This window comes from Phacochoerus africanus, chromosome 4, assembly GCF_016906955.1.
Source record: "Phacochoerus africanus isolate WHEZ1 chromosome 4, ROS_Pafr_v1, whole genome shotgun sequence".
Taxonomy (NCBI): Eukaryota; Metazoa; Chordata; class Mammalia; order Artiodactyla; family Suidae; genus Phacochoerus; species Phacochoerus africanus.
In genome coordinates, this window is record NC_062547.1 from 2,114,099 (window position 1) to 2,128,369 (window position 14,271).

The 14,271-nt window shown below is 51.7% G+C and overlaps 1 protein-coding gene across 4 annotated transcripts in view; it reads right to left on the bottom strand.

The window, feature by feature from the left end:
* Nucleotides 1–10,712, bottom strand: part of NAP1L4 (nucleosome assembly protein 1 like 4) — a 47,209-nt gene extending 36,497 nt beyond the window's left edge. Inside the window, exon 1 of one of the 4 annotated variants that reach the window (XM_047774984.1) lies at nt 10,633–10,712. The gene's annotated coding sequence lies outside the window, so the exon portion shown is untranslated. Of the gene's footprint in view, nt 1–10,315; nt 10,333–10,608 lie in introns of those variants that run through there. The other 3 variants (XM_047774989.1, XM_047774985.1, XM_047774986.1) reach the window with 3 other exon arrangements.
* Nucleotides 10,713–14,271: the final 3,559 nt, after the last annotated feature.

Genomic DNA, 14,271 nt, shown 5'->3' on the forward strand with positions numbered 1-14,271 from the left:
GGTCTCACACGGACTAGTGCAAGGCACTATGCGTCTTTAGGCATACCGTCTTCTGCGACGGTCGGCAGGTCGATTTACCCTTCACGGTAATTATCGGTCTACTCCTGGGAGAGCTCAACCTGGTTCTTAACGGGAGGCACCGTGAATCCTGCCTGTGGCCAGTGGTTTAATGCTGGGCCAAGTCCAAAGCTTGGCCTTCTTTGGTGTGCAATGCACTAAGTAGAGGGGGCTGAATTCTCCCTAGTGCGATTTAAACTCGAGGGATACGTCCCCCTTTGAGAGAGAGAGGAAAAAAAAACGGCAGCATGCTATTTCCGCAGCAGCCTCATCCTAACAGAACGACCAGGGAGAAGTGGGTGTTTGCTTTGCAGAAACCCCAGACGAAAAGGAACGGGCTGGAAACAGAGACAGGCTGCAGTGAGGTCCCCACGACTTGAACATACGTGTTACTCTGAGGAAGAAACCGTTTAACTGCGGTCAGGCTGAGCACTGCCCGAGGAGCCCCTGTGCCCGTCAACACTGCAGAGAACCTGTCTCCCCAGTCTATTCAAAGGCAGGCAGGACGGTCCATGTGTGTCCTCCGAGTCCCATCCCTGGCTGGTTCTTGGAGGGTTCAACTGTTTGGATTTCAATTAATAGTCATCTTGTTTCCAAGGGCCAGGTTTGCTCTGGAGCCTCCACCTGCTGGAGTGGTCTTTCTTCTGGTGTCACCTTCTGGGTACAAGCTCCTGACTGGACAGCCTGGCAAGATCGGGATGGACACCGACCCCCTGTCTACATGGTGCATCTGACTAACAGGTCAAGACCTCGGCTAAGTCATCTACAGTCAGAGAACTAACAGCCACCTGGATGGAGTCAGCACCCCTGGGAAGCCTGAAATGTCCCCCTGAAAGAGACCTGGAGCCTGCTGGACAGTTACAGACAGATACAGCAGGCTCTTGGGTGCACGTCTGAATCTCACTCCATTCCACTGGGGCTCTAAGGTGGCTTCATGCGGCCTTTCGGCTGCACCATGAGCTTGGTCACATAAACAGGGTGGTGGGCGATTTAGGTCAAGCCTTAGAGATTCAGGGCTCTCCCAACTGGGCTTCTGTTGTTGTTTTTCATTTTTCTGTTTGTTTTCCTCTTTTGGCTGCCCCTCGGCATATGGAGTTCCCAGACCAGGGGTCAGATCTGCGGCACAGCAGTGACCTACACTGCAGCTGCGGAAACGCCGGATCCTTTATTCACGCACCAGACGGGGAATCAAACCTGTGTCCCGGCTCCGATGCGGCCGATCCCATGGCACCACAGCGGGAACTCCCCCAGCTGGTTGTTTTCATCCAGTGCTGGAGTTGACTTATTTCAGACAAGCATGTCAAGTGACTGACAGGAACTGGAGAGACCAAGCTGCAAAGCACGGTTACAACACTGAATTGCTCACCAAATCTATAAGGACCCCAAGTTATCCTGGCAAAGTCCTTAGTTTTGGCCCTAAGCGGACCTCTTCTGGTGGGCACAGGAAATGTGCTCTGGTTAAGCAGGATACTCGGAAGGTCTAACTTTACAAGGGAAGGTTTTAATGGGCTCTGGTGGGTGAGGCTTCAGAGACCGGAAAGAAAGGAAGTTCAGATAGAGGGAAGGGTAATGAGGCAGCAAAGAGGGGCTCAGAGGAGGTGGAGCAGAGGGTGCAGGAGGGACCTCAGTTTTGCACCAAGAAAGAAGCCACTGACAATTTGTTTAAATCCATCTTTAGCTGTTACATTTGCTTCGATGTGGAAACAATGCTTTGTAAGAAGGCAATGTTAGAATCCTCAACGCGTTTAGAGGCCTTCAGATAACCACTAAAATAACTACCCCTCGGGATGCTTTAACCCGGTAGAAGTGGTCTCTGAACTTGGTTCAGAGAAAACCAGGTTTGGGGAGGTCAGAGGTTCCCTACAGCGGCCACTGAAGTTCCAGGTCACCCCTAGCAAGACTGGTCCGTTCACCCAAATACATGCCTGAGGAAGGACCATAACAAACCCCATCAGAGACCCTGAGGGGGGGCCTCAGACAACTGGGATCCCATCTTCAGCCTGATAACTAGAAGGACCTGCCCCATCCAGATCTTGGGAGGGAGGCTGAGACCCGGAGGAGACTTGGCAAGCCAAGTTTCGGAGACGTGTGGACACACCGAGCACAAAGGGCTCAAGCGGGGGTGCTGGGCTCCACCCAGGGGTCATCCTTCCTTGGTGGGTGTCTGCTCTGGATCCCACTGCTGACACCATGGGACGGCAACCTAAAGGGAAGGAGGTAACTGAGGCAAGCTCCAGCTACCAGAAAGTGAGTTTATCTGGGGAAAGCAGAGGACTGCATGCAGGGACACACACTGTGGTGGTGTGTCCACCGGAAGGTTTAGGGCAGGTTGCTTTCATGGGCAAAGAGAGCAAAATGGGATAATCCAGCAAGGGCCACACAGCAAGCTCACTGGCCAGAAAACAGAGATTCTTGGTTAAGCACTCACTGGTTAGAAGACCCAAACTTCTGTAAATCAGGCAATTTCCAGGAATTAGGCTCAGAGTCTATTTTCCTAAGGGCACATGCATGACTTTCCAGTTCACATCCTTGGTTTTATTTTATTTTATTCATTCCTATCCTATTCTATTCTGTTTTTGTCTTTTTAGGGCTGCACCAGAGGCACATGGAGGTTGCCAGGCTAGGAGTCAAACGGAAGCTGTAGCAGCCGGCCTACACCACAAGCCACAGCAACCTGGGATCTGAACTGCGTCTGCGACCTACACCACAGCTCAGGGCAACACCAGATGCTTAACCCACTGAGCAAGGCCAGGGATCGAACCCACGTCTTCATGGGTGATAGTCGGGTTCATTAACCGCTGAGCCACGACAGGAACTCCCTTGGTTCCACTTGAAATTAAAAGCCTTTCGTGTTTCAAATCCAGACCCCCAACCTTTCCTACCATCACCCACCACCTCACTTCCTGCTGCCCTCCACCCACTCAATTCAGGATCACTGTTGCTGTGGCAGCAACAGTCGGGGTCAGGATCCTGCAGTCAGCACCATTCCCAAGAAACCCCCCAGGCAAGTGTGAAAATACACCTTCTGTCTTGTCCACTCGGCAGTGGTCCCAGGGACTAGAACAGCATCTACCACAAGGATTATCTAAGAAATGAATAAACACGACATGGCAGGCCACAGAAAGAGGTCCACCACGCCACCCGCGGGTACAGCGATCCTATTCTGGGTGATGTGACGACAAAGCAGTTAAGTTAAACCCAACAAAACCTTGCCCCCAAAAGGTGTTAAATCAAGGAAAAACACAATGAAGAGCTGAAGTTAAGGGAAAAGAAGATAATCTTGAGAACAAAACACCACCACAAACCCAGAAGTCAGCATTAAAAACAAAGCACACACACAATAAACAACCTGGTTTTGACCTGGGCTAGAATCCCATCGTATCACTTCCTTGCTGACTAACCTTGGTTCAGCATCCATCAGCCAGAAAGGGCCTGGCTGAGAGGCCGCTGTGAAGACAGAATTACACATGCCACGTGCCCAGACACGACCTACTCCAGGCCTCTCTCCACGTCTGCAGCTGCAAGAGGTTTATATCACCTATCTACTGCTTGTTGGGACACCAACAAATGGAGTTTACTGTGAACGCTGCTCCCCTATCCAAGAAGAAATAATGCAGTGGTGACACAAGCCAGAGTTCAGTTAGTCATGTTGTGTCACCACGAATTACTTTTGTTTAGCAATCACTACTGTAGTTACAATAAAGTTACACAGATTTACCAAATTTAAATTTGCAGGTTTGAGACAGATAACCATCCGTTTTACATGCTAGCATTTTGAGTTTAACATTAATCTTATGAAACCACAGCCCCGAGCCTCATCAGAAGGGTCTCTCCTAAAAGCCAATCAAGGAGTTCCCGCTGTGGCTCAGTGGGTTAAGAATTCAACGGCAGCAGCGTGGGTCATAATTATGGCTAGGATCTGATACCTGATCCAGGAACTCCAAGTGCCATGGGGTGGCCAAAAAAAGAACAAAAAGGCAATCAAATTAAAATATGAAAGGAATAACAGGCAAAAAGAATATTCTAAAACTTCAAAAGAATACAGCACTTTCCCTTCCAGGGTCAAAAACTTTGAGCCTTTAATTCTAAATTTGGATTGGTATGCAAATTTCTTTGATTACAAAAATGAATGTTTTGCTTTCATTTCTATAAAACGCCTCACAGTCCTATTTATGGATTAATTTATTTAATAAAAAAACATGATAATGAAACTTTCATGTATAAAAAAACTTCCATAGGGAAAAAATTTTTACTTTTGCATCAAGTTATCTCACACATATTTTAAATTCCTATTTCGTAACTGAAAACATTTAGCCCTAGAGAGTAGTTACAGAATTTCACACTGGGCCATTCCTGAGGGACAAAGGGGTGAGCTGGGAGTATGGCTGCCTTCACCTAACCAAACATTCACGTGCACTTATTATCGGTCTTAGGTCGAAGGCAAAGTACTGATACTAGTGCTCCATGAGATGACTGAGATTAAAGCTAACTTAAGTGTACTCAACACGCTTCTCTAAGACTTCAGAATTTCCACACCCTCTACAATTCTTACTACATTAGGGCGGCAGTTAAACGAACCCCAAGGCATAGTCACGTGGGTTCTCAGAGAAGTCCGAGGGCTGGCAATCCCACTCCAACCTAATGTGGGGTCTGATCAGTCCCAGGGTACAGGTCCAGATCCCCCAGGAGTATCAGATCAGATTTTGTCTTAGGACCACATCAGAAGGGCCAAAGAAGGAATCAGGACATCCCCACTTCTCTACCCACAAGTCCTAGCCAACATATGAGGCCCTGGCTGGGAGAGCCCCGTCTCGCTTATACCGTCCTGATCAGGGGACTCTTTATCCAGCTTCCATCACTGCATTCCTCCGTGTCAGGAGTCAACTGTGGTGGAGTCAATACGCCAGCAGGTAAGTGAAAATATCTAAAGTAAACAACCAGATAACTATGCAAATATTTGAACAAATGGAAAACTAATACCCTTCAATACACTTGCTATCGTTTAACGATTAAAACAGAAAGGGTTCAGGGAGTTCGCACCGTGGCTCAGCAGTAACGAAGGCCACCAGTATCCCTGAGGACTGTGGTTTGATCCCTGGCCTCAGCCAGTGGGTTAAGGATCCCATGATGCCGTGAGCTGTGGCGTAGGCCGGCAGCCACAGCTACAATTCGACCCCTAGCCTGGGAACTTCCATATGCCACAGGTGAGGCCCTAAAAAGACCAAAAAAAAAAAAAAGTGTTCATATTCTAAAATCCATAATTTTAAGTAGTCTTAAATTATGTTCAAACCAATTTCAACCATGTGTAATAATTACTAATCTAACATACATACACTTCCTTTTTCTTTCGGCTCAGTCAAAACATTTATTTTTAAAAATCACACACATTACATGTTTAGAGATGAACTAAGACTTGCAAATAGTTAGTTGCTGCCACTAAGGGCTAGGTACGTATAGCGGAACTGTTACTTCCGTATATGTTTGAAACCTTTCATTATCATGTTTAAAAAAATGGATAAACAACACGCGGAAAACAGGGACCCCTGGGCCAGCATGGAACCTGGCAGGAGACGGAGGCCCAGCGACCCGCGTCCCTTACCCACTCATGCCAAGTGACAGTCTGCCTGTGTCTTAGCGTCAGGGACCCGACGCGCACCTGAGCCCCTCCCAGCAGATCCACGTCTGCTGAGAAGCTCTAACGGCCACAAGACAACAGCGGACTGTCTCTTCGGAAGCAGGCCAGAGATCAATCCCTCAGTTTTCAGGAAGAAAGTAAAAAACAATTTCCTTTCCTTAACCAAAACATTCTATTTTTATTCAAGGCTCGGAGATTCTTCACTGCTGTAAGTCCAATTTCCTTCTCCACACTCTTTTCCCTGTAATTCGTTAGTATATGACAGGATGAGTCAAATATTTTCAAATTCTTCTTCTTTTTTTGGTCCTTTTGTCTCTTTAGGGCGGCACCCACAGCAGGCTAGGGGTTCAATGGGAGCTGTAGCTGCCGGCCTTCGCCAGAGACACAGCCACGTGGGATCAGAGCCTCGTCTGGGACCTACACCACAGCTCACAGCAACGCTGGATCCCTATCCCACTGAGCAAGACCAGGGATCGAACCGGCGTCCTCGTGGATGCTAGTCGGCTTCGCTCACCGCTGAGCCATAACGGACACTCAAGTTCTTCTTAATCCCAGGTCTTGCTGCCACGTCAGTAAGGCTTCTCCCTCTCCACCCTATTTAAACCCACAACCGCCAGGCCCTGTTCCTGCCCTCTACTTCTCTTCTCAAAGGCACCTACCACGGGAGTTCCCGTGAGGGCTCAGCAGTAACGAACCCGACGACCAGTCTCCACGAGGACGTGCGTTTGACCCCTGGCCTCGCTCAGCAGGTTAGGGATCTGGGGTTGCTGTGAGCTGTGGTGGAGGTTCAGATCAACCCCTAGCCTGGGAACTTCCATATGCTGCACCCGCCCCCCCACCCCTTCCCGGCCCCAAAGGAGTTCCCCTCGTGGCTCAGTGGTTAATGAATGAACCCAACTAGCATCCATGAGGTTGCAGGTTCGATTCCTGGCCTCACTCAGTCGGTTAAGGATCCGGCGTCGCCGTGAGCTGTGGGGTAGGGCGCAGACTCGGCTCGGATCCCACACTGCTGTGGCTGTGGTGTAGACCGGCGGCTACAGCTCCGATTAGACTCCTTGCCTGGGAACCTCCACATGCTGAGGGCTCAGCCCTGAAAAAGACAAAAAAAAATAAAATCAAAAACACCTACTACTATCTAACTTGTTTGTCTCCAGCAGTGGAAAACACATGAAGGCAAGGCCTTTTGTCCATTTTGTTCAGTGCAATACCCCAACTGCATTTTTTTTTTTTTTTTTTGCCTTCTAGGGCTGCACATGCAACCTTTGGAAGTTCCAGGCTATGGGGTGAATCGAGCTCCTAGCCTACACAACTGCCACAGCAACGTAGAATCCGAGCTGTCTGCCCAATGCTTAACCCACTGAGCAAGGCCAGGGATCAAACCCACATCCTCATGGATGCTAATCAGATTTGTTCAGGCTGTGCCACAATGGGAACTCCACAACTTCATTCTTATAACCTTTGTGTGTACTTATAATGTACAGTACTGAAATTATGTATTGTATTGACCTTCCTACCACAAAACGTACACAGAAATCATCTTGTTTCTGAACAGGTTTTTTAGGATAATAATAAAATGCACAATACATACATTTAAAAAAAAAAAAGTCCCACTGACCCATTAAATTAACAATAGCTGACAGAATATACTTGTAAGAGAAAATTTAAGCCCACACAGAAAGTGGCCAATATCAAAAAGTGAAGTTTACAAAGTGATCTTTTTAGGTTTTCTTGCCTCCCCCACCCCCCACGGGCCACAGGAACAGCACTTGGAAGTTCCTGGGCTAGGGGTCGGATCCAATCAGACCCGTAGCCGCAAGCCTACACCACAGCTATAGCCAATTCAGGATCCAAGCCACATCTGTGACCTACACCAAAGCTCACAGCAACGCCGGATCCTTAGCCCACTGAGCTGGGCCAGGGATCGAACCTGCATCCTCATGGATACTAGTCGGGTTTGTCTCCACTGAGCCACAATGGGAACTCCTAAGGTTTTCCTACCACAGATAAGACACAGCCTCTCCAGTTACTAAATACTCATTTAATTTAAAATCCCATGGCAAAGAATGTAATGCAGGCCTGCTCTCCCTGAAGAGGACAGGGGAGAAAACCAGTGGCTGTCCAACGAAAACCTTGAAATTTTCATAACAGTCCAACACAAAATTCTTCACTCCCCATTAATAAGGGTAGGGCTCAAGGAACAATCTCACAAGCGCAGTTTAGGAAGGCCAAGTGTTCAGTCGTCTAGGAGATGCCATGCAAAGTAAGCTAAGGCTGCAGGAGAGCAATTTCCTGCAGCAATTCTGCAACAGATAACTTTCTACTCCTGAAATCATCCCAGGGGTAGAAGAGTCAAACCAAGCACTATCAGCCTTGGATGCAGAAACATATTTCCCTAAAAAAAAAAAAAAAAAAAAGTAAGCACTCCTCACACAGCAATCCCAGACACATCTCCCAACAAGCTCCTCAATGCTGCCTTATAACTCAAACGGTCCACCACGGGGCGCCGGGTTCTGAGCAGTGTGGGAACCTAAGCCACCCTGCAGCGACAGACACTACTCTTAAAAACGGTTCTCTGGCAAAATCTCTGGAGGTACAACACGAATTTATCACAACAGCTTTAAACCAATTCAACCTGTGGAGAATGAACAAAAAGGAGGAAAACCGTATCTGAGTAAGTAATTCTGAACCCTGCTATCCCATGTCGTTCATCTACACTGGAGGCCGCCTTCTCCTGATGCTGGAAGACAAGGGCTCGAACGAAGGCAAACGGAGAAGTCCTCCCGCTAAGGCCTAGCTGGTCAGACGGAGGGGGTACCACTCTCTCAGTGTCGAGCGGCCGCTAAACTGCGGACAAGTTAATGGAAACTCTTTTCTAATAATGCTTGGTATTTTTCCGTTGCAGCTGGTTTACAGTGTGCTGCCCATTTTCGACTGTACACACAGCAAGGTGACGCAGTCACACATCCATGCGTACACTGTCGTAAGTGACTAGATACAGTTCCTACATCCTATGTACACAGCAGGATCTCACTGCTTATCCACTCCAAAGGCAAAAGTTTGCAGCTATTAACCCCAGATTCCCAGTCCATCTCACTCCCTCCCCCATGGAAACATTTTAACTAAAGACCCGGGTATAAATCACAGACTGTAATGTCTGAACACCTCCCAACCTAAGCACTCTATTTCTATAGAATTACCAACTACGTCATACAGATAAAAATCTCTAAACTCGAAACACCAAAGACGAGTCTGATCATCTAAACGGTCAATTCACAAGAGTACAAGGCCTGCACATTTTTTGGAAGCCTACAATCCTAAAACGCCAAGTATCCTTTCCAGAATTCGATTTACTGAGGTTATCAAACCAAAAAGGATAACATCAGCTACTGCAAAAAAAAAAAAAATCAATTTCTCCAATCACTATTCTACATATTTTTTTCCAAAACCATTGCAAAACTCCTGAAGGTACTTAGATATTTTATAATAAACAGACACAAATAACTGCAGACATTCTGAATGATTAACACCGGTCAGTCAGGAAAAAAAGACACTACAAACATGTGTCATGACAGCACTACAGTGTTGAAATAAGTTACTTTATATAATTATAAGTAACTATTTTGAGAATGATTATTCTCACCCCACCATGAGAAGAGGACTTAAATTTCCAGGGAAAATGTCCTGAAATTAAACCTGGGGAGGTCACGATTTTAAACCCATTTTATCGACAAAATGAACCCCCTCTGGGCGACTCCGCACACGCCGCTTTCGTTAACCTTCCAGGGCCCGGCTCCCCGAGCGGCTGAAAGGGAAGACAACGTGTCTGTCTCCGAAGTTACGAGGCTGCCACGAAGTGAGCGGGCCGGGCGGAGCCGACGGGAGTCCCGCGTCGGCGGCCCTCACCCCCTGGAGGCACAGGTACTCGCACAGGAAGGCAGGCACTGCAAAAGCGACCCCAACACTGGACTCCGGGGGCCCCCCAAGCCTCACACCGACGGGCGGGGAGAGCAGAGGGGGCTCGGGACGGGTCCCGAGGAGTCCTTCGAGAACGTGGGGGCGAGGCGGGCCCTACCCGCGGGCGAGAGCGCGAGCGCCCCGGCCAGGAACCCGACACGGCGGCCGCGGGGCTCGGGCCGCGCCGGCCCGGCCTAGACCCACGGGACAAGGGCGGTCGGGAAGCCTTCTCACGACCTGGCGGCCCTGTGCTGGGACGGACGGAAAGCACTCGGAAAACAGGATTAGGAGCGCGGAAAACGTGCCCAGGCAGCCCGGCGGGAATTCACGCCGTGACGGCCGTGCCCGTCTCCGAGCCGAGACTGGCAGGGCACGGTCCCCTCCGCGGGGCGCACGGACGACCGCGCTCTCCGCCCGCAGGGTGATGGGAAGCAGCGCACTCCTGCCCGCCGAGCCCGTCAAGTCCCCGGCGTGTCCGTTACCCGCCGCGGCGCACGTCCGCGCCCGTCCCCAGGACGCGGCCTCCGACAACACCCGGGACCGCGCAAAGTCCCACCTCCCCGGCCCACGCGGCGGCCTCGCGGCCACTTAGTCCGAAAAGCGCTCCGGTTCCACAACAAAAGGTCCCGCGTTTGCCCGGACCCTCGCCGCCCGGCCCGCGGCCTTCACCTTCCCGCGGACGCCGCGGGCCCGGCGGGCGGGGGCCGCGCGGAAACAAAGCGCTCCTGACCTTCAGGGCCGCCGGGGCGGGGCGGGGTGGGACACCTGCCGCTGCCGCCGCCGCCGCCGCCGCTCTGCTCACCGCGGCTCCGCGCCCGCCTCGCCCGCTCCCCGCTGCCGCGCCGGGCCCCGCCCCGCCCCTGCCGCCGCGGCCTCCTGAAAAAGCGGCCCCGGGCCTCCTCCGGAGCCTCCGCCGCCCCGGCTCCGGGCCCCGCCCCGCCGGCCGCCCCAGCCGCCGTTACCCGGCCGAGCCCTCGCGTCCGCACCTCACGCCTCCTGCAGCAGTGGCGGCGGCCGTCTGGGCTTCGCTCGCTCCGGGAGTGCGCCGCCGTGGCCGCCAACAACGCCGCCTCCTATTGGCTGAGTCACATGGCCCCGCCCCCCTTGAGCAAAGCGGGCTGCGATTGGGCCGGTGCCGCGCAAGTCAACTACGCCTCGGCGCGGCGGGCGGCAGCCAATCGGAGGCCGTAGAGGACGCGCCGCGCAGAGCCAGGCTGAGGCCCGGAGGCCGGATGCCAATAGGGGTGTGTGACGTCAGTGGCGGCGCGCGCCCGCTTTTCTTACGCCTCTTTCAGGGGAGGGGGCGCGCGGAGGCCACGTGGAGGCGCTTGCGGCAGTGCGCCTGCAACGCCCCGGACTCACTCTCTTCCCACCCCCTCGGGGAGCGCGCCCCCCACCCCGAGTCGGACGTACCCGCTCTCTCCCCGCTTCCGGCCCTTCTTCTTAGAGCCCCGTAGGACTGGGCGCCAGCTCTGGGCTCACCCACCTCCCGTTCCCGATTGCCCCTTAGGTGGCGTCCCACCGCCAGGAATGCGAACACTGACCCCGCCGATCTCTGCGACCCCTCAAGTCTCCGGGCTTGTCCTGCTTGCAGGGCTTGGAGCGTGGGGTGCCCTCTTCCTCACCCACCCCTTCCCGTGCCCCCCCGCGTCACAGCCAGCCTGCACACCAACCGGCCCGCGGAAGGGCGGCTGGACCTGGGGCGCTGGGCCTCATGAGAAGGCCCGGCCGCTGCGACTGATACACCAACCCCAACCTCCCCACGTCGCAGTTCCTAGAAAATCATTAAAAACTGCTTGAGTTCGGTTCGAAGCCCAGGTCCCCAGGCCCTGGCTTCTGAGAGTTTTTTTCCTGGGCCGTTGGGGCAGGGGGTGTGTCTTTGATTATGTTTGTCCATTTTTTCAGAAACTCTGGGCCGCTTTTGAAGCACTTTCTAACTTTCAGCAAGTTGTTCCTGTTCAATGGTGTTTATGGGGAGAAGTTTTGAAACCATCCAGAGGGCAGTTGGGTGCATAAGGTCAGTTCCGAAGCACAGGGGGCTGGGAGCCTCACCCCCACCGCCAGGATCAGCCCCGCCTCTGCATCGGGAGGGGGCGCGTGATTCCTGTCTGTCTTGCTTGGATTTTCTGACTTTCCCATAATGACCTTGCTTTGCTTTTGGTGGGGGTGGGACATAAACAACAAAAGACAAGAACCCTAGCATTTTCAAGCTTGGAGCTCTTTCCTCCTCCTGTTTAATAAAATCTGGAATCCACTGACTGGATCTGACCCTGCCCGGATGTCCAGGTTGGGGCAGGTGGCTGGAGCTGGGCACCAGACCGGTGGGGACTAGGTAGGCAGCCCATGGGCTGGCGGCTGGGTCTGGTCTTTGGTGGGATGACTGGTGTGGCTTTTCCAGGCACTTTAGTGAGCTGGTGGGAAGGTGGGTGACATTGTCCAAAGCCTGTCTGTGACAGCACCGAGTCCACCACGGAAAAGGGACACAAACCGTGGAGCTCAGAAAACATGGCAGCATCGCGTTATCGCGCTCTTCGGGAGGCTGCAAGGCAGAAACCAAGGTGTCTGAGGGCTAGGCGCCCCTCAGAGGATCCAGGGACGGACTCATCCTGCCTCTTGCAGCTTCCAGGAGCTCCAGGCCGTCTTGGACTTACGGCGGCATCACGCCAGTGCCTGCCTCATCTTCCCATGGCCTTGTGTTGTCCTCTTTTTTTTTTTTTTTTGGTCAAGCCACAGCAGGAGTTTGTTGCTAAAGGACGACTGAAGTGACATTTTCCAACAAAGGGAGAAGATCATTTTGAAAAACAAAATCAGGAGTTCCCATCGGGGCTCAGTGGTGAACGAACCCGACTGGCATCCATGAAGACACAGGTTCGGTCCCTGGCCTCGCTCAGTGGGTTCAGGATCCGGCGTTGCGGTGAGCTGTGGAGTAGGTCACAGATGAGGCTCAAATCCAACATTGCCGTGGCTGTGGTGTAGGCCGGCAGCTACAGCTCTGATTCGACTCCTAGCCAGGGAACCTCCGTGTGCCTTGGGTACAGCCCTGAAAAAGACAAAAAAAAAAAAGAAAAGAAAAGAAAAGAGGAATAAAATCAGAGTTACATTTAGGACTCATGGGAAAGAAATGAATACTATCAGGAATCTTTTAAAAAGCACAAAATACTTTATTTACTATATAACCAAACAGTTCAAAACATCCCTACTCAAGTTCAGAAATATAATTATTAGGAAAACATTACCCTCATTTTAGCCCATAAGCACGGTTTCTTTTAATTAGTCCTGTGTTCCAAAATTGAGAATCTGACAAATTGTCCAATTAGTATGATCACAAGCTAAACAAAGGATTTTGTTTTGAAATATAAGACGAAAACACAGAATTACAAAGGCTGCAACTTATTAGTTATACATTTTATTTTTTTTTATTTTTAGGGCCGTACCTGCGGCGTATGGGGGTCCCCAGCTGCGGCGTGTGGAGGTCCCCAGGCTAGGGGTCTAATCAGAGCTACAGCTGCCGGCCTACACCACAGCCACAGCAATGCCAGATCTGAGCCACATCTGCGATCTACACCACGGCTCACGGCAACGCCGGATCCTTAACCCACTGAGCAAGGCCGGGGATTGAACCCGAAACCTCATGGTTCCCAGTTGGATTCGTTTCCGATGCACCACCACAGACACTCCATAGCTGTACATTTCATTGCATTTGTGTTTCAAGATTCAAATAGTACCTCTGCACTCGGGTCCCTGCATAACTCTTCGTTGACTTTTGAGATCTGGGGTAATTTTATTGTCTGTCTGTTTTGTCTTTTCTAGGGCCACTCCCTCGGCATATGGAGATTCCCAGGCTAGGGGTCAAATCGGAGCTGTAGCCACCGGCCTTTGCCAGAGCCACCGCAACGTGGGATCCAAGCCGCGTCTGCAGCCTACCCCACAGTTCACAGCAACGCCGGATCCTGAACCCACTGAGCGAGGCCAGGGATTGAACTCGCAACCTCATGGTTCCTAGTCAGATTCGTGAACCACTGCGCCACGACGGGAACTCCCCCATGAAACTTTTTTTTGGCTGTGGTGTCACCTCTGAAATAGTGAAGGCATGAGAGGTATGAACACGGCAGAGCGTCTGTCGGAGGCAACCGACGGAGGCCTGGAAGATAGGGAAGTGACTTTCTCATGGCCACGTTGCTCCTGGAGCAAAACTGCCACGAGCCGAGCCTGTTCCATTTGAAAAGGAAATCAGGACTCTGAATCTAAGGGATTCCGTGCGCTGACTTTTCTCGCTCTAATACTACCTTGCAGGTATTTTCTGTATGGACAGACTTAAACCACAGGAAGCCTGCACTGTGGGAATTTTGCAGATCCCCTGTTGTCCTGTGTCACACCCGCATACAGTCTTGTTAAAGGGTGACTGCCTGTTTGTTCCACTTCTTCAAGGGGACTTTCGCGGAGCTCTGAGCTACCCTGGAACACATACAATACTCCTGGGGGACAATTTTTTTTTGCTTTTCGGGGCCCAACCTGCGGCGCATGGAGGTTCCCAGGCCAGGGGTCCAATCGCAGCTACAGCTGCCGGCCTGCGCCACAGCCACGTGGGATCCGAGCTGTGCCTGCGACCTCCACCCCAGCTCATG